At 36.4% G+C, this 23,380-nt stretch overlaps 1 pseudogene; it reads left to right on the forward strand.

Moving 5' to 3' along the window:
* Positions 1–11,430: 11,430 nt before the first annotated feature.
* The window catches only part of LOC144227591 (actin, cytoplasmic 1-like), a 36,437-nt pseudogene continuing 24,487 nt past the window's right edge, over positions 11,431–23,380 (forward strand).

The raw sequence follows: 23,380 nt of genomic DNA on the forward strand, positions 1-23,380 counted from the left end.
TTAACAGGAAACGAGTATAGCTGGGCACTGGGAATGATATGAGGAGTAGCATTTTTCATTTTTTTGTATGGAAAAGGAACAGATGCTTGCATAAAATATATTTCTTGATAATTCTGTTCAGCACTTAGGAAAACAAACATCCCCAAACCTACCCATTAGAGAATGGTGGATGCTTTGAAACCCTTTGAATCGCCTTTGAGTTCTAACACACCAAATAATTTTCTCCTAAAATTTCATTTTAGAAATTTTTATTTCTAAATAATCAGCTAATTCCTTTTCTGTATATTTGAGTTATACTTGGGAAGAGGCACCAAGTGACCTCAGTTAATGAACTGATGAGGCCACTGACTATCCCATAATAATATCTGAGAAAATCCAGATTCCAAACATGTCAATCAAGTGTTGAACTAAAATTTTTCAGTTTGGGAAAGTGAAAAAATTGTGGGGATGGATAACGGTGATGGCAGTACAATAATGTGAATATATTTAATGCCACTGACCTGGATACTTAAAAATGGTTATGAAAGCAAATGTTATACTCTGTGTATTTTATAATTAGAAAATAAAAATGAAAAAAAAAAAAAAGAAAAAACCTCAGGTCTTTGTTTGTAATTTTAGGCTTCGCGTACTCCAAACCAAAGGTAATTCGGTTTTGTTTTTAGATTCATGACCCGCAAGGATCTGGCATATTTCATATCTCCCTGGACTCTTCAGCTCACTTGTGAGTCTCAAGCTCCCAAATGTTAATTCTCATTCCTCCATCACATGATTCCTGCTCAGCCGTTTCAAATCCCAGGGAGCAAAATAAAAAAGCAGGCAATGCTTCCATTGCAGAAATCCTATAAAAGCTAATTCTGTGATGGCCCTGCAAAGATTTCAGAATCTGTGTTTACTTTGGCCAAGCATCCCAAATTTGGAATGGTGGGAGCTTCTAACAAATTCTTGCCACTGCCTCTCAGTCCTCCATTCAGTACATGCTCATCGTGTCCTATAGTGTTCAAGGTACCACGTTCAGTGCTTTGAGAAGTATCAGACTGACCTACCCTCAAGATCGAGGTAGTAGAGATAATAGTGTGAGATAGACTCCTTCTTCCATTCATTCACCAGTTACTTACTGGTTACTTACATGCCAGACACTAGGTGTTATGGGAATTCAGAAATAGCAGATATACTTTCCAGAGAGGGGCATCAGGGAACCCTTCATGTAAGACATGACATTCTGAAAAGCTAGTTCCTGAAGGATATGTAGCACTTGAAGGGGATTCTACAAAGTGAGAATAGAATAAGGAAATATAAGAAAGAGGGAATCAAGGATATGTATGGGGAAGAATAAGCTAGATCGCACTGGGTTAGCAAACATTTTCTGTAAAGGCCCAGATAACAGATATTTTGGCTTTGAATGCCATATGGTCTATGTGGCAGGTACTCATAGACAGAACCTAAAAGAATGGGTGTTGCTGTGGTTCCAATAAAACTTTTTTTTTTTAAACAGGTGGAAGTTCATTTTGGGCCCCTTCTTTAGTTTGCTTACCCCTGGGCTGGAAAATAGGATGGATGAAGGAATTCAGGGAGGAAGTAGAGGACAATCAGGTGGCACTTGAATGCCAGGCTAAAGACATTTTTCCAAACTAACAGTGAGCGGGTACATGTCTTGGGGCAAAGAGAATGTTGTGATTAGAGCCTTCTGTAATTAACATCTGTCTCAAATTGTTCTGTCTCTTTCAGAAAGACTTCTGGGGACTTTTCCTTTCTAGTATTGTCCATTCACTATTATAAATAAATGCTTAGAGCTTTAGAAGTAGCTTGGTACCAAACCTTGTAAACCGTTTGATCTTACCTACTAAAAAAGAAAAGGAGTGTGTGGGTGGCTCAGTTGGTTAAGCATTTGACTTCAGCTCAGGTCATGATCTCATGGCTCATGAGTTTGAGCCCTATGTTGGGCTCGTGGTGACAGCTCAGAGCCTGGAGCCTGCTTCTGATTCTGTGTCTCACTCTCTCACTTGCGCTATTTCTCTCTCTCAAAAATAAACAAACATTAAAAAATAATAAAAAAGAAAAGGAGAGCTGGTTATAATTTTTTTCCAAGTTTTATGTCTTGGGAGGATGTCATAGATGAGAGAAGGATGTAAGAATTAGGGAAGATCCTTGTCTTGGTCATTCCATATTCTACTATATATAGCTTCCCTGTGTGAGGCCCAAGGTTTTATAATACCTCCATAACCTTGAAGATTAGAAGAATACTCACTTTTCAGCCCTTAGTCTGCTGCTCTCAGATTGCCATGTTCTGAATTTCCAATTCCGTTGTATCTTTCCCTGGCTGCATCCTGCTTGACCTGTGCTGTATTTCACACTGCATCCCCTCCATTCTTCTGAATACTTACCTGCTTTGGCTTCTGTGATACTGTGTTCTCCTGGCTTTTCTAACTTACATGCAACTATTTCTTCTCTGCTTCTTTGCCTGACTCATGGATCTCAGTGCCAATAGCAGGGTTAGGGTGCCTACCTGTGTCTGCACAGTTGTGCTAGTAGGCCCATTTGGCTAACAATCCTAAAGCCACATCTTCTTTGTTGGCCTCTATTGGTAGAAAAGATATTTTAGTTTCTCATCAGTCTTACTCTGGCCTTCTATTTTTTAAAATTTGCTCCGAGAAGAGAGTATTTTTATATGACCTCTCTGAGACCCCATCATTATCCAACTTCCTGTCCAGATAGCCCATAGTTACTTGGAACTCCTTAGTATGTCTAAAAAATGTGTCTAGACCTGAATATATCTGTTTTATTTTTTCCCAAGAAAGATTTTCTCCTCAGATTTTCCATTTTTGAAATTGTACCCATTAGCTTAAACTAGAAACCTGGAGTCATCCCAGGCTCTTCATTTTCCTTGATGACATCTCATTAATGATCAAATCTTATGGCCTTGGTCTCTTCCATATGTCCCATTCTCCTCATCCCTCAACCGCCGACATCATTCAGGTTACCAGCCAGAATCCTTTCTAGGTTACAGAAAGGATGAGTCTCCCAGTTTCCTGACTTAATGCTTTGAAATCAATGCCAGAATAGCCTTTATTAAAACACAAAACTGATTATGTTACTCTGGTTAAAAAAGAATAATTTCATGTTTTCCCTTTGCCTACAAGGTAAAATCAAAACTCGTAGGATGCAAATAGGACGTTTTGTGATCTGGCCCCACCTATGCTTCCAGCCTTATTTCCTAACACCCCACTCCACCACGTACTCTTTCTGCAATTAAATTGTCTTAACCTACCTTACACATTCATGCCTCCATCTCTTTTCACACAGATATCATTTCATCTTTTGAAAGTCAGATGAATACTTGATCTGGCTTTTGAAACTCAGCTTAAGTGACACCTCCATTGCATCCTTCCCTCACTTCCCACTAAAATATCACTTCTTTTAATCCACCATAAATGGCAGAATGGACAGAATTTTAAGGTTCAGATTAGAATCTATCTTTATACAATTGTGAAATGGTGACTTGTCAGTCGTTTCAATTGCTGATCATTGGTATTTCAGTAGATCTCGAGAAGGCCTGCTTGTCAAGCAGAGTTAAGCTTATTGGCCTACTAATTAAGGGCGAGGCCAGTGGACTGACTTTTAGTAGCATCTTACAATGGGGGAGTGAGGGGATGATACCGACAGTGTTTTAGGGCCTGACCTGTTTGGTTTTAAGGTGAAGCTTTCAAGGTAGAGAATTGATTGGGATTGGGCAGTATCTATGATAAAATAACTTTGAATTGGTGGACATCGTAAGTCAAAGATCTTGAAGCAAGTGCTGATGAACACCTTTATTCTTAATAAGTAAGCTATTTTAATAGGTCCACTCTAATCATCCAAGACCAAAGATTTCATGGAACAAAAGTACTTCCTTTTCTTAGTTTCAGTAGTTTTAGCACACAAGCAGGAAAATATTGTCCCGGAATTGTCTAGCACAGAGTCAGGAAAGTATGTTGGTTTAACTTCTCACCATCTCACAGGGATGTTCCAAAGGATTGAATGCTTTTAATGCATGTCATATGAGGTAGAACTTATATACCAAGTTCTCCATAAAAGAGGTTTATAATTGCTACTCTGTGTATTTTATTAGAACACCTATAATAGTGTATTTCAGTGATTTGTCTTAATGTCTCTCTCCTGCTATATCACAAGTGCCCAAGTACCAGCCCTATTTATTCATTTTGTATCTCCAGCTTCTAGCACAGAGCTTTGTCAGGTAATGGGCTCTCAATAAATGTTTGTAGAATGAAGGAACAAGGGCACTGCATTAAATAAACTATGTCTATGGGTTGACACTGAGAAACTTAGTTATATTGGTGACTAGCATGAGAAGGGAAGAGAAGACAAGTCTTCCTTGAATGCAGGAAATGAATAAAAAAATGAGAAATCTAATTTTCTCTTTCATGCTAAGGAGCAACTCCCTTGGACTGAAGTTTAATACATTTAGCAGATAGCCATCCATCACTCCTTGTTTGCAGACAAAAGAAAGTGATAGCTCCATTAACTCTGCCCACATAACTGGTGGAGCAAAACCTCCAAGGTTGGTTTGGATTGGGACCTGATGCTAGCTGATGTGGAACAGGGCAGAGAGGCTGAGAAAGACAGGCATGGCTGGTGACTATTTCTCATGTTTAATGGGAAGATCGTGAACTATTGCAACCCTTTGCACTAAGAAGGTAGGGTTGACTCAAGAGAAATCCAGGACCGTACAGCAGCAAGAATGGGATCGATAGTTCTGTCTCTTAGTGGTAAATGACCCTGTTTGTGTTAAATACCAACAACACTGGAGTCTTCTTCATTTTGTCTGCACTTTCATTCTGCTAGGGAACCTATAGGACACAGATGTTGTTCTTGCAAGTTATGTATTTGCTCTAATCAGGCCTTAAACTGAGGCAAAACAGAGTTTGGGTTATGTAATAGCTGTCTTGCTCTTCATTTGTATTTCTGTTAGAGCACTGAGTACAGTAAAACCATACTTGGTTTTGTAAAGATCTTTTTCACTCACATATGACTCCCAGAAGGGAACGGTCAGCAACTTATTCAGTATTGTCTAACTGCCAGGCCCCTTTCACCATGGATCCCAGTAGTGACAGTGCCCGGCACATAATAGAAAATGTTTCCAAAATTGTTGGTGATGAAATGAATGTACATAGATGCAACAGCTGAGTCGAACAAGAAATTTCTTTTAAAATAATATTAATTTTTCTTTAATTTGATTGTAAAATGATGTTTCATTAGGAAATACATTACCAGAACCAAATTTATACAGAAGGAAAACAAATCTATTCACTCACTTGCGTGCGTGCGCGCGCACACACACACACACACACTATATATATAAATACGTATTTACATACATAGATGTGTGTATGTAGACATACATTTATACGTACTTGTAAGTGTGTATATATATGTATGTATGTATATATGCATGTATGTGAAATTGGATTTAGACTATGGAAATAATTTTGAACCTTATTTATTCCTCTTTATGATAACCTAGTGAAAGGTTTTCACATTTTAAAATATTTTTGAAAACATTTTCACTCTTTGGTTTTTCATCTCAGAACTCTGCACTGTTTTACCTAAATTGTTTCCAAGTCTTCCAAGTCTTTCCAAGTCTTCCAAATTTACCAGGAGCAACTTTGTAACAAATATGAATGTATGTCTCTATAATCTTTAAAAGATATTCTAAATTTGTAGTAAAGGATGTTTTGGCTCAAAGGATAAGAATATTTCTAAGACCCTTCATCCATGTTACCAGGTTGTTCTTCATGAAAATTTTACTGATATGTGATTTGCTTTACTGATATATGAAAGCAGAGCATGGGATTTTCATTTTCCTGTACCAATTCCAATGCTAGGTTTTAACATTAGGGGAGAAAATGGTTTCAATTTTATCTATTTATTTTTAAAAATAAATTTTAAGTTTATTTATTTTGAGAGAGAGAGAAAGAGAGCGTGTGCACATTGAGATGGACGGGGACAGGGGAGGAGAAGAAAGAATCCCAAGTAGGCTCTTCACTGACAGATGTGGGTCTCAAACCCACAAACCATGAGATTATGACCCGAGCCGAGATCCAGGAGTTGGATACTTTACCGACTGAGCCACTGGGGCACTCCTGGTTTCAATTTTAAAGGAAAAAAATAGAATTTTATTGTCCTTTAATATGCATGTGTTTCTCCACTTTGAATGAGATATGCATATCTTATTTTACTATAATGTTTACCATTTTCTTATTGACTCACCAATAAGAGCTTCTTATATATTGAACATATTGTTAGTCAGTTTTTTCCAAGTTATCATTTACTGTTATGTTAGAGTTGACAAATATTTAAATTTATGTGAAATAAAAATAATCTCTTTTTTTTTGCACTGTAGTTTTTCCCTTTGTTGTTAAGCTTAGAAATTTTACTGTATAGTCAGATAAATATTTGCTAAGAAGTTCATACTTCTTTGGTTTCATTTCTTATGTTTAACTCTTTAATTCGCTTGGTGCTGTTGGGTGTAACATGTGAGCTAAGGATAGTATATTTTTAACTCCAAATATTTTGGTGATTGTCCCAGTCGAATTCAGGGCATAATTTTAATAACTATTCTATTTTCCCAGTCTAATACATAATTTTCCCTTCCCCATTAATTTATTGTACTAAAATCTAATGTAACTTGAATTTTCCCATGCCTCATGAGTCTATAGATATTAACTGAGTTATTTTAACAGTAGTTACTTAAATTTCAGTAGGATTTTCCCTCCATTTTGAGCAGGAATTCCAGTTGCTTGTTTGACATCCTCACCCCAAGACCCATCCCCTCTCAGGTATTTCTTGTAATTCTTAGTGGCTGGCTCATTTGCACTCTTTGACAAGTATGATTGGAGACTTTGGAGACAGTATCTTGCCTTGAAATGAAGTATGTATCCTGCCTTTCCCCTCACTCTATCTAAGTGGATCCTAGTAGTTGATGAGGTAATTCTTTCTTCATCTTTGCATTACAGCTAATCAAAGAAGAAGGAATGATAAAATTAAAGTGTGCCATTTTGCAACCTATAAGGAAGTGATAGATATAGGCAAAATTATTACTGGCTGCTAAGACTATTAGGTAAAAAACTTATGGAGAATTATTAAGGGTGGCTATGACTGATACCACCTAAACCCATAGGTCTAAGTGATGGAAAAAGTGAAAGCCAAACAAATATGCTTCCTGACGGGATTCTGTAACACAACATTGAAGTGTTATGAAAAATATCCAACTAGAATCTGCTTAAGCCCCTAGATTGAGTTACTAGTGCTCAGGAAATTCAAGGGATGTGGGAACATATAAAAAACCACTATGAAGATGTACTCGGCAAAATTCAGAGCATCAGGAGCTATTTGGGACAAACAGCCCAGTTTGTTCAATGATTAAGTTGTGAAGAAATTTTCAGAGTGGGAAATGACACATTGGAAATGACAAAAGAGACACAGTAACCATATGTAATATGGCCTTGTTTGAATCACATTTGAAATAAAAAATATTGTGAGACAAGGAGGGGAATTTTTGATTGGATATTTGATTATATCAAGGAATTATTGTTAGTTTCAGGCATGATAACAGTTATGTTTTAACAAAGAATTATTGTCTTTTAGAGAAACACATGGAAATAATTATGGTTGAAGTGATATACTGCCTGGGATTTGTTTCAAAATAATGCAGTGTGGAATGGAAGGAATCGGGATTTAAATGAAATATTGGCTATTAATATGGTTGATAATTGTTGAAGATGGGTGATGGGTCTATGGAGCTTTATTTTAATTAGTTTATTTTTATTGTGTCCAAATAACACAAAACTTACCATTTTAGCCATTTTAAAGTGCACAGTTCAGTGGCATTAAGTACATTCACCATGTTGTGCAACAAAAAATATGAGAACTTCTTCCTCACCTCAAAAGGAATGTGAAAGTTTACTTAAGAAAAATATTAATGGGGCACCTGGGTGGCTCAGTCTGTTGAGTGTCTGATTCTTGATTTCAGCTAAGGTCATGATCCCAGGGTCATGGGATCAAACCCCACATAAGGCTCCTTACTGAATGTGGAGCCTGCTTGGGTTTCTCTATGTCTTTCTTTCTCTCTTTCTCTCCCTCCCCTCTCTCCCTCTCTCTGTTTCTCTCCCCTGCTCGCACATCTCTCAAATTAAAAAAGTAAAGATATTAACAATGAAAGCAGCATCTTAGTATGTACATGGATGAATGCTAAATTTATCATTTTGTTCCCTTTGTCTTTAAATCAAGAGTCAGATGGGATACAAAAAAGTCTTTTTTNTATTTCTCTCAAATTCCTTTGGTGATAATGTTTTGAATTTTCTTCCAAATTCTGACGATAGTTTATCTACCTTATAGCATTTAAATCAGAGGAAGGTATGTCAGGATTGACTAGGTGCTATTTTTAAATAGAACCACAGTCAGAATTCTTTGACTGCCCATTAGGGATTTTTTTTCTCTTCTGTATAAGAGTAATATTAAGGAAAAAAATATTGACATTTATCACTATGTGAACAAGTAACACAATTATTAGGTGAGGAAGTCTGATTCTAACCAGCACTTCTGAACACCCAATATCCAAATGTGAAATCCCTGTATCAGAAAAAAAAAATCCACGTATAACTGAACCCATGCAGTTCAAAGCTGTATTGTTCAAGGGTCAGTTGTATATTTGAAGCCCGAGGCCACTAATTTGATGCACCCCCAATGATGACCCATCATCTTTCAGTGGTGTTCTGATTTGGAGGAACAATCACAAGTTATGACCTATATGACAATAAATGGAATGATGTAGACAAAACAGTGTTAAGAAAGGATGCTCCAAGATAATGTAGTGAGGTTTTTCATGTACTGTATCAACTGACTTGAGGCCATATTGTTTCTTAGGATAATTGTTTACAGGGCAGTGCTTACCTAAAAACAACTGCTGGAATGATTTCTTTAAAAACAAAACAGGCATGATTCATCACTTTAGTATCACAACTTATAGCCTTTATTTATCTACTTTTTTGGACATGTATCTACTCTGTGTGAAAGTGCAAAAAAACATCATAAAAAAATAAGTTGAAGGTGTAAAGGCCACATAACCATAGAAATAAACAATCAGAGTTGGAAGGGCCTGAGAAGCAACCATTGCTGAGACTAAAACTCTGTCTCCTGACTTCTGGTTCAGAGTTCCCTCCACCATAATATTACAGAGATGGGTCACAGGAAAGGTTGTGGGCACTTCTTTCTGAATATCCATCAGGATATACTAACCTCTTTTCCGCAGAAGATAATTTAAATGTAATCTCACCTCTAAAGGACATTTCGTTTTTCTAAGCCAGTGATTCTTTCTGGAAGGCAGCTATGCTCACCACTATACCACCAGTGTTGCTCAACTCTTTCTGAATTTGAATATACTAGTCTGAATTTTATGCAAAGCATTTGTTTTATTATTTTTTTTAAATTTTTACTTATTTTTTTCTTAGCACATGCATGTGCACACATGCACACAAGAGCAAGGTAGAGGCAGAGGGAGAGAGAGAGAATCTTAAACAAACTCCACAAGCTTGACATGGAGCTCCATCTCATGACTGTGAGATCATGACCTGAGCTAAAATCAAGAATCAGATGCTTAACCTACTGAGCCGCCCAGGTTCCCCTGAAGAGCATGTTTTAACCCTTGACTGCGTTTAGCATGTTACGGGAAGTAGATTTTCAAAATTCCTCTGAATGAGGAAAAGAAGGAAATGATTTTGATTATTTTAATTCAATTGATACAATTTCATTTAGTAATAGAAATACTAGAAAATTCTATGTGTGTGCATGTGTGTGTGGAGTGGGAGGGAGGGAGGGAGGGAGAGAGAGAGAGAGATAGGGAGAAGGAAGAAAAGAGGGAGGGAGGGTTTCTTGGGCAAGTGGAGGGTCTGTGAGGCTCACAGTGCTTACTAAGGATGTAGGAGACCTGGGTGCTAGATCTGTGATCACCACTATTCAGCCATATGACTTGGAAACACATCTAACCTATTTGGATTTTTTAGTTTCTAAAAGGGAGGGTTTTTGGAAAGATAGTCTTGAAGTTCCCTTTTGGTTGGGCAATTCCTTGACTTCAGGAAAGAATGTTGGAACTGAAACAGCTCTAGTTTTGTGAGTTGACAGCAAAAGGTTGGCTTTTGGCTTTGTGTGACACCATGTTGGAAGAGACATTTCTGTGAACATAAACTCTAAGTATAGGTGTTTAAAAACTGAGAAAGTGAGTTGACAGGACATCCACTCTATGTCATTAACATTATCAAATACAGTATCAATGAAATCCTTGACCTTGAGAGTGTATTTTAATATGCAACTAATTCTGAATAACTACGTATAACATATTGTTAACATATATAATCATACGGGGGGGGCAGAAAGAAAAGTTGGAGAGCTTTAAAGTTTAAATTTCTCAGTATCATACAGCTAGAAGAGGTTGGATTTTTTTGTTACAAATTCAGCCCGTTCAAATGTGCCACTTGGGACATTTCCATCAACTTTTTCTTTGTTCATCACCAGACAAAAGGAACTCAACTGTTCAAAGTGTAGTGAGTTTTCAGGAAGATTATTCATTTACAGCAAGACAAGATGAAAAATGAACACCAGACTTTCTTAAATGAGAAGTCTAGGAAAGATAATTTAACTTCTCTGAAATTTTTCAGAAGTCCCTAAATTTGGACCAGGAAGTCATCCATATTGCTCACCTGTGGGACTGGTCATTCCTCAGATGAAACAGCAGCACAACCATCTAACAGCCTGTGTTCAGGGCTGCAGGCTGCTGCTCCAAGGACCTATCAGGGCCCTTGTCGGTATTATACTCACCCTGTTTCTTTCCACTGAGGAAGAATCATTGTCTTTAAATGACACTTCTTGCCGTGTCCTTTGTGGTTTTATTTTAACTTAGGCTTCAACTTGAAATTCAGCGGCTGATAGGGTGTGAAATGGAATCTAGCATGCTGTGCAACATGTACAAGCTGAGTGGTGCCAGGGACCCTGGGGGACAGGTTGGAACCTTCATTAGTCCAGAATTTTTAGCCACAATGAACTGGAAATTACTGATGGTTCATACACAATAGCGAAGCCGTCATGAGCAATTAAGGAGCACTGGTGTAATTGACCTGATTTGAGGATGCAGGGCAGCTGAGCACTTCTCCCTGGGGCCAGCTCTCCCACGTGAGCAGAGCAGATGGCCATCTGAGGGATTACAATAACAAGGGCAGCTGAATAGTCAAGTGACCAGTCAGGGTAACCAAGGGGACAGGGCAGTTAGATCTCTTCTGGATGGATGGGCAGCTCATGCCTAACTGGGCTGCACCATATGTCCCTCTCTGTGGCACTCTCTCCCCTCCCAAAAGTTTCTTCTAATGAAAAGTGTAAGGGCGAGGGATGTGTCACTTCAACAAATTCCTGTGTGTTGGCACTGTGATGAATGCTGGTAGTACAGAGATGAATAAGGCACTGGGAATGGACTCAAGTAACTTATGATTTAAAGGGGGTTGAGCAGACAGGAATATAGGTGAGTATAACACAAGTAATACTTTCTAATGCTGCCACAGCACACAGCATATGATGAATGCAAAGAAAAGGAGACATCATTTCTTACTAGAGAAGACACGGAGAAGAGGTGACTGTTTCCTCTATGTATTCACTAAAAAATGACTCAGTGGTTCAGTACATTTCAAAAACACCACATAAAGATTTATAACACACTTAGGATATGTGATATATTCTAAATAGGAAATGCATGAATATGATTCAAATTTTGAAGTATCCCACCTATATCCAGAACTCAGTTTCCTCAATGACAGCAATCACTTTCGCTAGTTCTGGTGGACCCCTCCAGTGATATTCGATGCCTATGCATACGTAGGCACACATGTCTGTGTTCCTTTTTTTTTTTTCTTTACTCAGAACCTTGATTATTTTTTGCACTTAAAATGTATCCTAAGAATCTCCACTTATCAGTCCATTTTGACCTAACTTTATTATTTATTTATTTTTAACATTTATTTATTATTGAGAGACAGAGAGAGACAGAGCATCAGCATGAGACGGGCAGAAAGAGGGGGAGACATAGGATCTGAAGCAGGCTGCAGGCTCTGAGCTGTTAGCACAGAGCCCAACACGGGGCTTGAACTCACAAACTGCAAGATCATGACCTGAGCTGAAGTTGGACGCTTAACTGACTGAGCCACCCAGGTGCCCCTCCATTTTGAGCTAACTTTAAAAGACTATCTTAGAGGCACCTGGGTGGCTTAGTCGGTTAAGCATCCGACTTCGGCTCAGGTCATGATCTCCTGGTTAGTGGGTTTGAGCCCCGCGTCGGGTTCTGTGCTGACAGTTAGCTCAGAGCCTGGATCATGTTTCAGATTCTGTGTCTTCCTTTCTCTCTGACCCTCCCCTGCTCACGCTGTCTCTCTCTCTCTCTTTCCCTCTCTCTCTCAGAAATAAATAAAACATTAAAAAAATTTTAAAAATGACTATGTTACTCCATTGTATGAGAGGATTTCCCATACTATTTATTTAGTTTCCTCTCTTAGTGAACATTCTGTTGCAAACGATATGTCCTTCAGTGAATCATCTTGCAAATTATTAATTACACTCTGTACACATATATTAGGGGCAAATTCTGGAAGTATCATTTCTGAGGAAATGATGTTCATTTTTAGTTTCATGAGATATGGCCAAATTTTTTTTAATTGAAATTATTCACACCCACCAACAATGTATGGGCCAACCCACTTACTACTTTTTTGCCAGTTCAGTGTGTTAACAAAGTTTTTTTTTTTACCTTGATCAATATGACATTGATTGATTTTGTAGTTATTTTTTCTTATGAATGGTGTGAAGGAGAAAAACTTTTCCTCTACTTTCTTAGGTTCAGTTGCTAGGTCCTGCAAATGAAACTGACCAAAGACAGATTAACAGAAGAAAATGCATACAGTTTTTATTGATGTTACTATTTTTACATGCATGAGGGCTCCACAGAAAAGAAGTAAAAACCCAAAAAATCAGTTAGATTTGGGAGTGTATGTACCATTTTAACAAAGGACAATAAACTGGTAGACAAAGAAAGAGGGTTAGGCCTCTAGGCCAAATGTAGGAAAGTGACTGGAAATATAAAAGGGGGGGACCAGGAAATAAATGAGGGTATATGAGGGGAAAATATACATAAGATCAGAGTTATTGTGATAAGGTCTGTTTCTGTAGACTTATCTCAGCGTTGGCTTCTCATCTCTGGTGATAAGAGGGCTGTCCTCTTCCTGGTACAGGGAAGCCACCTTTCTCATAGGAAATTCATACCCTGCTTTTTGGCAGAGGGCAGAAAGTTATTCCAATGCCTGCTGTTTCTCAGTTGTCTCCAGGCCAAAAGAATCAATGTGCCCAAGTGGCATATTTGGGGGTAACATATTCTGATCTCCTTCAGTGGAGTTGAGAAACTTTTCATATATTTAAGAGCTGTTTTTATGTCTTGTCTGTTGAATTTCTTGTATATTTCCCCATTGCATTATTAATCATTATATTTCTTTTTTTTTTAAGTTTATTTATTTTGAGATAGAGCATGTGCACAAGCAGAGTGGCAAAGAAAGAGGGATAGAGAGAGTCCCAAACAGGTTCTGTGCTGCCAGCACAGAGTCTGGACATGGGGCTCCATCTCACAAACTGTGAGATCATGACGTGAGCCGAAATCAAGAGTTGGACACTTAACTGACCGAGCCACCCAGGAGCCCCATAACTAATCATTTTATTATGGAATTGTAGATTCTCAAGTTATGTTAAAGAAATGAGAAATTAGGCCTTTGTGAAATGAGACTCAAATATTTCTCTCAACTGGTTGTCCCTTTTTGGTATAACTCATGGTATTTTTGGCTGAGGAGATAATTTTTTAAAAACCTTTTGATTAGCCAAATTTATTAGTTTCTACATCTACAGTTTCTGAGCTTTGTAACTTTTCCTAGAAAGATCTTCTTCTAAAATTACATAGAAAAAGAGTTCTCCCATAATTTCATGTAGTACTTTCTTACAAGGTTGGTATTTGAATCCTTGATTGATCTGAAATTTATTTTTTTATATAGGTGTGTGAGGTAGGAATCCAGGAAGCAAACCATGTATCTCAAAACAATTATTGAATATTTCATCTTTTTTCATTGATATAAAATACTGCATTTATCTTATATTAGGTTATTTTTAGGTTCAATTCTGGACTTTCTGTTCTATTTGGATGATCTGTCTACTCATGTATCAGTATTGCTGAGTCCTATAATATAATAAAAGATTCAGTGTAGACTAGTGAAATTTTCCCTTCATGACTGCTTCAAATTTTTCCTGAATTTTCTTGTTTGTTAATATTTTCATATGAATTTCAGATTCAGCTTGCGTGGTCAAATATAAACTGTTGGTATTCTTAGGGAGGAAGTTCTATTAAATATAGATCAACACGGAAAACTCACATCTTCTTGATATGTATTCAAGAACATAATTCTATATTTGTCTTTTTGTGATTCCTTAGGAGCATTTGATTCATTCATTCATTCAAGTTTATTTATTACTTTTGAGAGAGAGAGAGAGTGCAAATCTGTGCACAAGTTAGCAAAGGGCAGAAAGAATGAGAGAGACAGAATCCCAAACAAGCTCTATGCCATCAGTGCAGAACCCAATGCTGAGCTCAAACTCACGAATTTTAAGATAATGACCTGAGCTGCAGTCAGGAGTCAGACACTTAACCAACTGAGCCATCCAGGAGCCCACCCTTAAAAGTACCATTTTAAAAATTTCTTTCTATGGATTTCCTCTGCAATTCTTGTTAAATTCATTTTCTAGGTATTTTATCTTTTTGGGTCCTATTGATTTTTCTTCCATTAATGTCTGCTAACTTGTATTTATAAATGAAAACTTTTTATTTTTATATATGATTTTTTTACCTAGTGAAATTAGTAATTTATCTTGCTATTTGAAATAGATTTCACATGATTTTTTTTCGAGTTTCCAGTTAATAATAACAATAATGAATAGCTAACACTTCATGCAAATAGTGGTAAATCTTACCTTTATTTTTCCTTTTTTTATATACCTCATTTTTTGCTCTTTCCTCTAGAACAATATTAAACATAAATGCATAAAAAGACATCTTGTTTTGCTCTTGAACTTTAATGAGACATTTTCTAATTGTGTTTCCCTATCAAATATACATATGCAGATAGACACACAAATATGGAAGTATCCCTGTATTTTGTTTTAAAATTTTCTTATGAAGAATTGTTAAAATTTATAACGCCCTTTCAGCAATTATGTAGTATTGTATGAGTTTTTCTGTTAATGAAATAGAAAAGAAATATGGTGTTTTATATGAACAGATTCATAATATTAAACTATAACCTTTGAATAAAACATAATATCATGTTTTATTACTATAGAAAATTCTCCTGTATTCTGTTTGCTAATATTTTTGTGACACTGCATCAATAACTCTAAAGGTAATTGGTCTGTACTTTCCTTTTTTGTGGGTTTAATTTTTGTTAAGGTTTGGTACTGTTGTTACAGTTGTTTCATACAAATTATTTGAATGCTTTCTTTTTTAAATCTTTTTTTTCTGGAGAAATTGACATAGTACTGGAGGTATCTGTTTCTTAATAAGTAATGGGGATGGAATATACAGTATGGTGATTATAGTTAGTAATACCGTGTTGTGTATTTGAAAGTTGCTAAAAGAATAGATCTTAAAATTCTTATCACAAGAAAAATATTTGTAACTAGGTGTGTTGATGGACATTAAATAAACTTATTGTGATGGTCATTTTGCAATATATACAAATATCAAATCATTTACGTTCTATACTTCAAACTAATATATATCTATTATATCCCAAAAATAAAAGTTTGGTAGAATTTCTTGATGAAAGCACCTGGGCCAGTAACTTTTTTTTTTGAAGTAACTCTTAACACTTTCTTCCTTTATTTCTATTTAATTGTTATATTCTAAATATTCTTCCTTTTGTTTGATTTCTTCATGGACTCAAATTGTTCTTGAAATTCTATTTTGATTTTGTTTTATGTCTTTTTCTCCTGTGTTTTCTGTAGTTTCTGCTTTGTGATAATGGCTGTGTGTTTTTTGGTGTAATTGTATTTGTAATTTTTAGATCTTCCCTGTGAATTGTACCCTTTCAATAATATTTACCCTAAATCCAACCTTGTCTAGATTTCTCCTTCATATAAATACCCAATAAGCCTTTGCTGAGTTGTTTGATTTTGAACCTCTCTGAGCCGCTTCCTCTAGGTGTGTGTACTACACATAGCTTGTGCCCTACATCACATTTCCTGGGCCTGCCTTCTACTCCACCTGTTGCTGCAGTGGGCTCTGTGTGTGGAACTGACAGCCTCTCACCTCCTCTGGGACATGAAGCTAAGTATCTGTACATACCTGCTCAGGCACTATCATTAGCAGAAATTCATGACTAATGGAGGACAGGAGACCATAAATAAATATCCTCCTTTTCCCTGTTTTGGAGGGGAAACATGGCTGTGAGGAGGTCTTAGTGGTAATCCATGCCATGACACACCCTTTCCCTGACTCAGCTTTCCCAGCCCTGCAGGCCTGATCCTTGGGATTACTTCTCCACATTAACTACCCATGTCAGCCCCCTTTTCAGGGTGGCCTAGATTAGGACATTATGCTTTTCAATTTGCAGGGAATTGAATCTTGATTTATACTCCTCTTTTGACATACTCTTATACTGTACTCTATATATAAAGCATACAGTATATTTATTGATATAAGAGATATATTTGTTCTTAATTCTGTTATATTTTATTGCTCCTATACTCTCTCTTTCATAACAAGATTTGTGTTTCTGTATATTTATATTTTCAGAAGTAATATTTTTGCTTTAGTAATTCTTTTTTATGTTTATGAATTACAGAGGAAGTCCTCAAGAGGTCACTAACAGTGGTTGATCCTCAAGCTAGATCTGGGCAAGCTGGTGATCAGAGGCTCCTCACTCCTACCTCCCCACCTTCCTCCCCTCCGTCCTTGGATGCATACTCTGCCCACCATTCCTGCAGCCAGAGCCCCTGCTTTCAGGGTCACGGCGTTGGGAGAGCAATGTGTCCTTGAGAATATCTGAACCCTGTTAGGGCCTCCATATATAAATTTTGAAGATTCTGGTGGTAGGTGTGGAAATCTACTGGTCTCTTGGCTGTCTGAGTGAGATAAGTCTCGGAAGTTCCCTTGCTTGTTAAAACTGCCACCTGCCCGTCTGCAGGGGCCTGCCCCTGTCTTCAGTCTCTCTCGGCCTCCATGTCCAGTTTGTGAACCAACGATTGTATTTCTTAATTCCTTTCTATAAGAATGTTGTAATTAGTACAATTTAAAATTCTCCATTTTTATCTATATTTTGCCACTCAATTTTTTTTCTTGACTATGTTACTTTTACTAATGTTATCTGATGCCTTTTAAGTACATTTATACCACTATTATTTGATTTATTGTGTCTGAATATCTTTTGATATTTGGTGATAAGAGTTGAAGAAATCTGCCCACATTCATTGCCTCTCATCTTCCCTACTATCAGCTTTATTAGTGAGGGTAATACAGTTATATTCTCTTCTGCAACCATAGTCTCCACATTATTTCAGTCTTAATTTTATGATAAAATGGATCCAATATTTAGCATTTATTCTTGTGCCATAGGTTTTAGGTTCATTCTCTGGTAATTTCTGTAGAAAACTCTTGGGAACTATATTTTTTCATTTTAAAAATTAATTTTCTCTTACCTTTATATTTGGGCCACAGTTTGTCTGGTTATATATTTTCACTCTTTGTAGACATTGCTTTATAGTTTCTTCCTATTAAGACTTGCTCTGGCAAAGAAGTCTGAGGCCTGCCTAAATTTTCACTCTTTTTTGATGACTTGCCTTTTTTGTTCTTGTTGGTCAAGCAAAGGATTCTTTATCTTTGAACTCCAGCAATTTTATTAGATTATGTCTTTCTGTTGGTTGCTTATAGATTAATATTTCCTTAGGCATTAATTTATGACTAAAGACTAAAGTCTTTTTTTATGAAACTTTTTCTTTAAGTATTTTTCTTCTATTATTTTGTGCCTCTTTCTTGGAGGTACCAGTTAACCATATGCTGGATATTGTTTGTCTATTCCTATGTCAGTAGTCTCTCTAATGCTTTATTTTCATTTCATTCTCTTCACTTACGTCACTCATGTCTTCTCTGTCCTTTGCTATGTTTTAAGCAGTGGCTATTATTCTTGAGCTATTTCCAAATGGCTTTTTGTTTTTGTCATTGTGTGGTTATTTAATTTTCTTCTTCCACTTATTTTTGCATCTATGCAAGTTCAAATTTTCACTTTTTGTTGTCTTGCCATAGTTTCTCCAAACTCTTAGAGATCTCTTTTGTGCTCTAGATTTGAAGAACTAATTCAGAAATTTAAAACACAAAACAAACTCCATGATCATAAGATTTACGTGAGTGTTTTCCATCTCTTTTTCCCCCTGTGTGTTTTCTGATTTTATTTTTTTTGCTTTATGATATTTCTGGGTAGATCCTGTATGGTACCTTTCTACTTATTACTTGTCTCTGAGTTGATAGGAGATGTCTTTATGGAAAAGGCTAGGGTCTTGTACCAATTTACTGGTATCCTAATTATTATGCAGAAAATGAATATGTGCAAATGATACAGTTTTTTTATTTAAAAAAATGCACTTTCCACTTTCACTCCACATTTATTCTGGATCCCAAGGGTCTTCCTGTATGTATGTTTCCTCTTTATGAAGACTGGCATTTAGTATTTATTTTAGAGAGGATCTGTAGGAGGTAAACTCTTATAGTCTTTGTACGCATTTAAAAAAATGTCTTTATTTCACTTCTACTCTTAAAAGATAGTATAGGTGGGTATAAAAGTCTAAATTATCAGGCATTTTCCTCAGATATTTGAAAGACATTATTTTATCTTCATTGGCTATCTCATAGATAAATTTATCTACTTTTATTATACACTGTCTTTTCTTTTGGTTTTAAGATTTTATGTTCCTTCTAGATGTTTTCCAGTTTTTCTCTGGTATTAGCTAAGAATTGGTTTATATTTATTTATTGTACTTGATATTTGGAATGTTTTGATTAGAAGATTTATGTTTTTCTCTACTTTTGAAAAATCCTCAGCTCTCTTTTGTAGATGCTGATTTGAAGCCATTTCCTTTTTGATCTTTTTCTGAAATTCTTATACGATGTGTATTGGAACCTGAAAACTATCATTTATGTTTTCTAACTGACTTTTCATATTTTTAAATTCTTTTTTTATCTCCTTTTTCTGTGCTCTAAACATATTGATCATCTTTATAGCCCAGTTCTCTATGCCTATGTCTAGTCTAGTATAAAATCCACTTTCGATTTTTGTTGTATTTCAACTTATTTTATTTTATCTTTGTTTCTTTTTGATATTTATATACTTATACTCCCTGTTAATGATTGTAAGTACTCTTTTAAAAATCTTTATCATTTTTCCTTAAAATTAATCCTATCTTAAGTGTTTTTGTACTCTATTATTTTTATTTTCTGGCTTTCTTAGTATTTCTTCACATGTTTTGAGATTTTGATTGAAAGGATCATTTTGAATTGGTGTTTCTTCACTCTTATTTTCCAACTTTTCCGTTCCTATGGGTTTAGTGCTCGCATTTCAGAACTGATGTCTGTAAGCAAGTGTCATTATTTATTGTGTGGTTCCTTCTTCTAAGTGATCTTGGGGAACTAACAGATCCATTCCCTGACAATTTGGCTTAATTTTTGGTTGAAACACTGCCTCACCAACTTTGTTTTCTGCTGCCACTAGATTTTAAGTGACTAAAAGTGGCCTTTAGACCAAGATTTCTTACTGTTGAGGCGTGGCACTCATAGTGCACTATTTATATATTGGCACTATTGACATTTTGCACCAAATAATTCTTCGTTGGGGGTGGGGGCTCTTTGTGTGTATATTAATTGTAGAATGTTTTACAGAATCCCTGGTCTCTCTATATTAGCTATAGTAGCATCTTTACATCTCCTTTTCTGACAATCTCCTGGCATTACCAAATGTTCCCTGGGTGGGGGAACAGGGAGAGCAAAAGTACCTCCAGTGTAGAACCACTGCTCTAGGAATATATTTCAGTCCTTCATCCAAAAAGGGAGAGAGCTTCACCAAAGCCTCCTGATCCAAGTAATAAGCCTGGTTTCCTGTCTCTTTTTCCCTGTGGGCTGTCACTGTCTTTTTCAAACTTGCAGGTTTTGAAACTTACAGCTCATGCCTTTAGCTGAGCTGACCACTTTATATTTTTCTCCCTTCTTATCCAAGAGATATTTATTTTGATTTTGAGATGAAAAAGTTTATGTATTTCTANGTATTTATCTCCCTTCTTATCCAAGAGATATTTATTTTGATTTTGAGATAAAAAAGTTTATGTATTTCTACTTTCTATTTTTATCTTTATGTGTAATTGTTCATTATCTGGAGTAGAGAGGTTGCATCAAAGTCAGAACTAAGGGAGCTAGCTTTACTGGAAGACTTCACCATTTTTATTTTTATAGGGTAATTATACTTGGACTCCCATTAAGTCACCCACAAACAGCACATAAAGCAAAAGAGGAGCAAGTAAAAAGCTAGTGTTATATTGTTAGGTTATGATGCTCCTCTGCTCACCATTATCAATTTCTTCCTCTGTACTAGACCTTTCCTTTCAGTACATGGATAAATACTTATTCTGGTTCTCCAAGATCTCATATAATCTGGGTCCTTCCTACTCTGCAACACCATCCAGTAATCTGAGTCATTTAGCCACAATGAGCTTCTTTTTGTTTTTCACCAAGTCGGATTCATTCCATTTTTTAAAAAGCTTACCTAGATCTATTTCTTTTATTTTCCAAATGAAATTGTACAACTTTGCCATAGATTGCTTTCAACAAATGCTGAGTTTACATATGAGAAGATGGTGGGGGAGGAGACTAAAAAAACAACCCAAAGACTATTTCTAGAAAAGCTACAAACTCATTTCATTTTAGAAAACTGTGGTGTTTTTTCCGTATCTTTGCTAAATTTGTTTCTGTTGGTAATTTAACTATCAGCTTAAATAACACCTTCAGCAGAGGCCTTCTCTGAGTAACCAATCAAAAATATCTACTCAGTTGTTTCCTTGCATTGCCCCGTATTAGTTCTCTCTTTCTCTAAGCTTCCATTCTCCATTAGTCTTTTACTTTTTATGTTTGCTTCTTGTCCATTTCCATCTACTGTAATGTAAGCTCCTTGAGAGCAAAGATCCTCTAGTTCTTGTTCAAGGCTGTATCTTCAGTGCCAAGAATAAACCTAATATATAAATATAAATATCAATATTAAATATTTACTGAATAATAATATTTCCCAAAAAAATGATGTGCACTTCCACTATTTATTTGTTCCCTTAATAAAAGTCATCCTAAAAGGAGACTTGAAACATCACCTTCTTATTCTCATTCTACAAAACTTTTAGAATAATTTCTTTATACATTTATTAAATGTATCAATGCATTTTGTCACATCTTAGACCCATTTTCATGAGGAAATGCATAAGCATTTTCTGGTGCAGAGTGTCTCATATGGTCAGTATTATCTAAGAGATGGGTGTACATACAGACTGAAGAAGATGCTTTCAGTAGTTAATGCTGAATACTGGCTCTTTTCTTTGGAACTTTCTTAAGCATCAGGTCCTGAGTGTTCAGGGCACTGCATGTTATAGAGTATGTTTGGACTTAAAGTTCTGTTGCATTCTTCTTTGTTATTTTTAAAAGGTATAAATTGTTCTTAGGATCTAGTCTGAAAATACATAGATGTTTATTAAGGAATAAGTTACATCATGCCACTGGTTTATATTCCAAATACTTTTGTGGTGTTTTTACAAAGAGATGGGATTAGACAAGAAAGGTAAGGGAGCCTGTGAAAAGATTGCACAGCCAAGAAGATAGATCTGTATTTCAATTTATTTATGTAGACAGTGATATTAATAATACATAATATCTTCTGATATTAGATGATGACTGTGATAATAAAATTAAATAGATGTATGTGTTTTGAACACACCATGGTAAAAATGCAAGTTATTACATTTCACACCATGGTAAAAATGCAAGTTATTACTGTTAGCTACCACAAAACGATCACAGTGATATTAAGTTAGCTTTAGGCTATCCAATAAAGGTTATAATTCCATGAGTGGCATTTCCTTTCTGCCTCTTGTGAAATGATGTCATAGTTTTGAAAAGCTAAGGGAGCCAAAACCCTCAAGATTCTCAGCGTGTATTGGATATCATTCAGTGGGCCAGCACTTGAAAATGGCAACTACTTGATGACCATCAATAACACCTTTCTCTTTATTTCTTTCAATGGTAAATTCTTTTACTCCTTTATCATTTATCTTTAAGAATGCTGATTGTCCCTTTATTTTTCTATTCTTTTCTTCTTTCTGACCATGTGTATTGAATCTAAACTCATTGCCAAGAGTTTTGAGTGAGTGCTAATATGCTTAGATTTGGGTTTCAAATTCAGACAATAATCAAATTTACATGGGGTTATTGATGAAAGTGTTTTAGTGTATTATATGTGCAGGAAACAATCCAGATATAGACCGTACCCTCAACATTGTTCTTTTGTGATGAAAAACTGTTTGAGAGAAAGGAAATCCTGGAGCACTGTGTCTGAGGATTACATTTTTAAAATACATTTTTTAAAAAAATTATCTATTTTGAGAGACAGAGACAGCGCAAGTGGGGGAGGGGCAGACAGAGAGAGACAGACAGACAGACAGACAGACAGAGTATCCCAAGCAGGTTCCACACTGTCAGTGAGGAGCCCGATGTCAGGCTTGAATCCATGAAACTGTGAAATCATTACCTGAGCTGAAACCAAGAGTTGGATGCTTAACTGAGTGAGCCACCCAGTCACTCCCATTTTTTGTTTTAAAAGTCAGTGATAAGGGGGAAATGGCAAGATGGAGAAGTAGGGAGCTCTGTGCATTTCGCTTGCACCCATCCCTCAAACAGAGAAGGCCTGAAGTCATAGGACACTGAGCCACAGGAGTTGGGGAAGAGAAAGAGACAGAATACACTGGGAAGGAAACCTCATAAGTGCATGAGTGTGAACTGGGGAAGATAAAAGCGGGACTAGACCCAGAGATACTGAGGGAGGAGAGGGAACCCGGCTTGCATGCAGCTGTGGTGAGTGATAAGCCCGCGAGCTGTGGTGAGCTGCCACGAGTCCAGGGGAAAGGAAAGAAAAGCTGAGATTGCTCATAGAACCGTCCCTGGAGAAGAGAAAAACCTCGGCTTGGA

Source organism: Crocuta crocuta, unplaced genomic scaffold, assembly GCF_008692635.1.
Source record: "Crocuta crocuta isolate KB4526 unplaced genomic scaffold, BGI_CrCroc_1.0 scaffold41, whole genome shotgun sequence".
Taxonomy (NCBI): domain Eukaryota; kingdom Metazoa; phylum Chordata; class Mammalia; order Carnivora; family Hyaenidae; genus Crocuta; species Crocuta crocuta.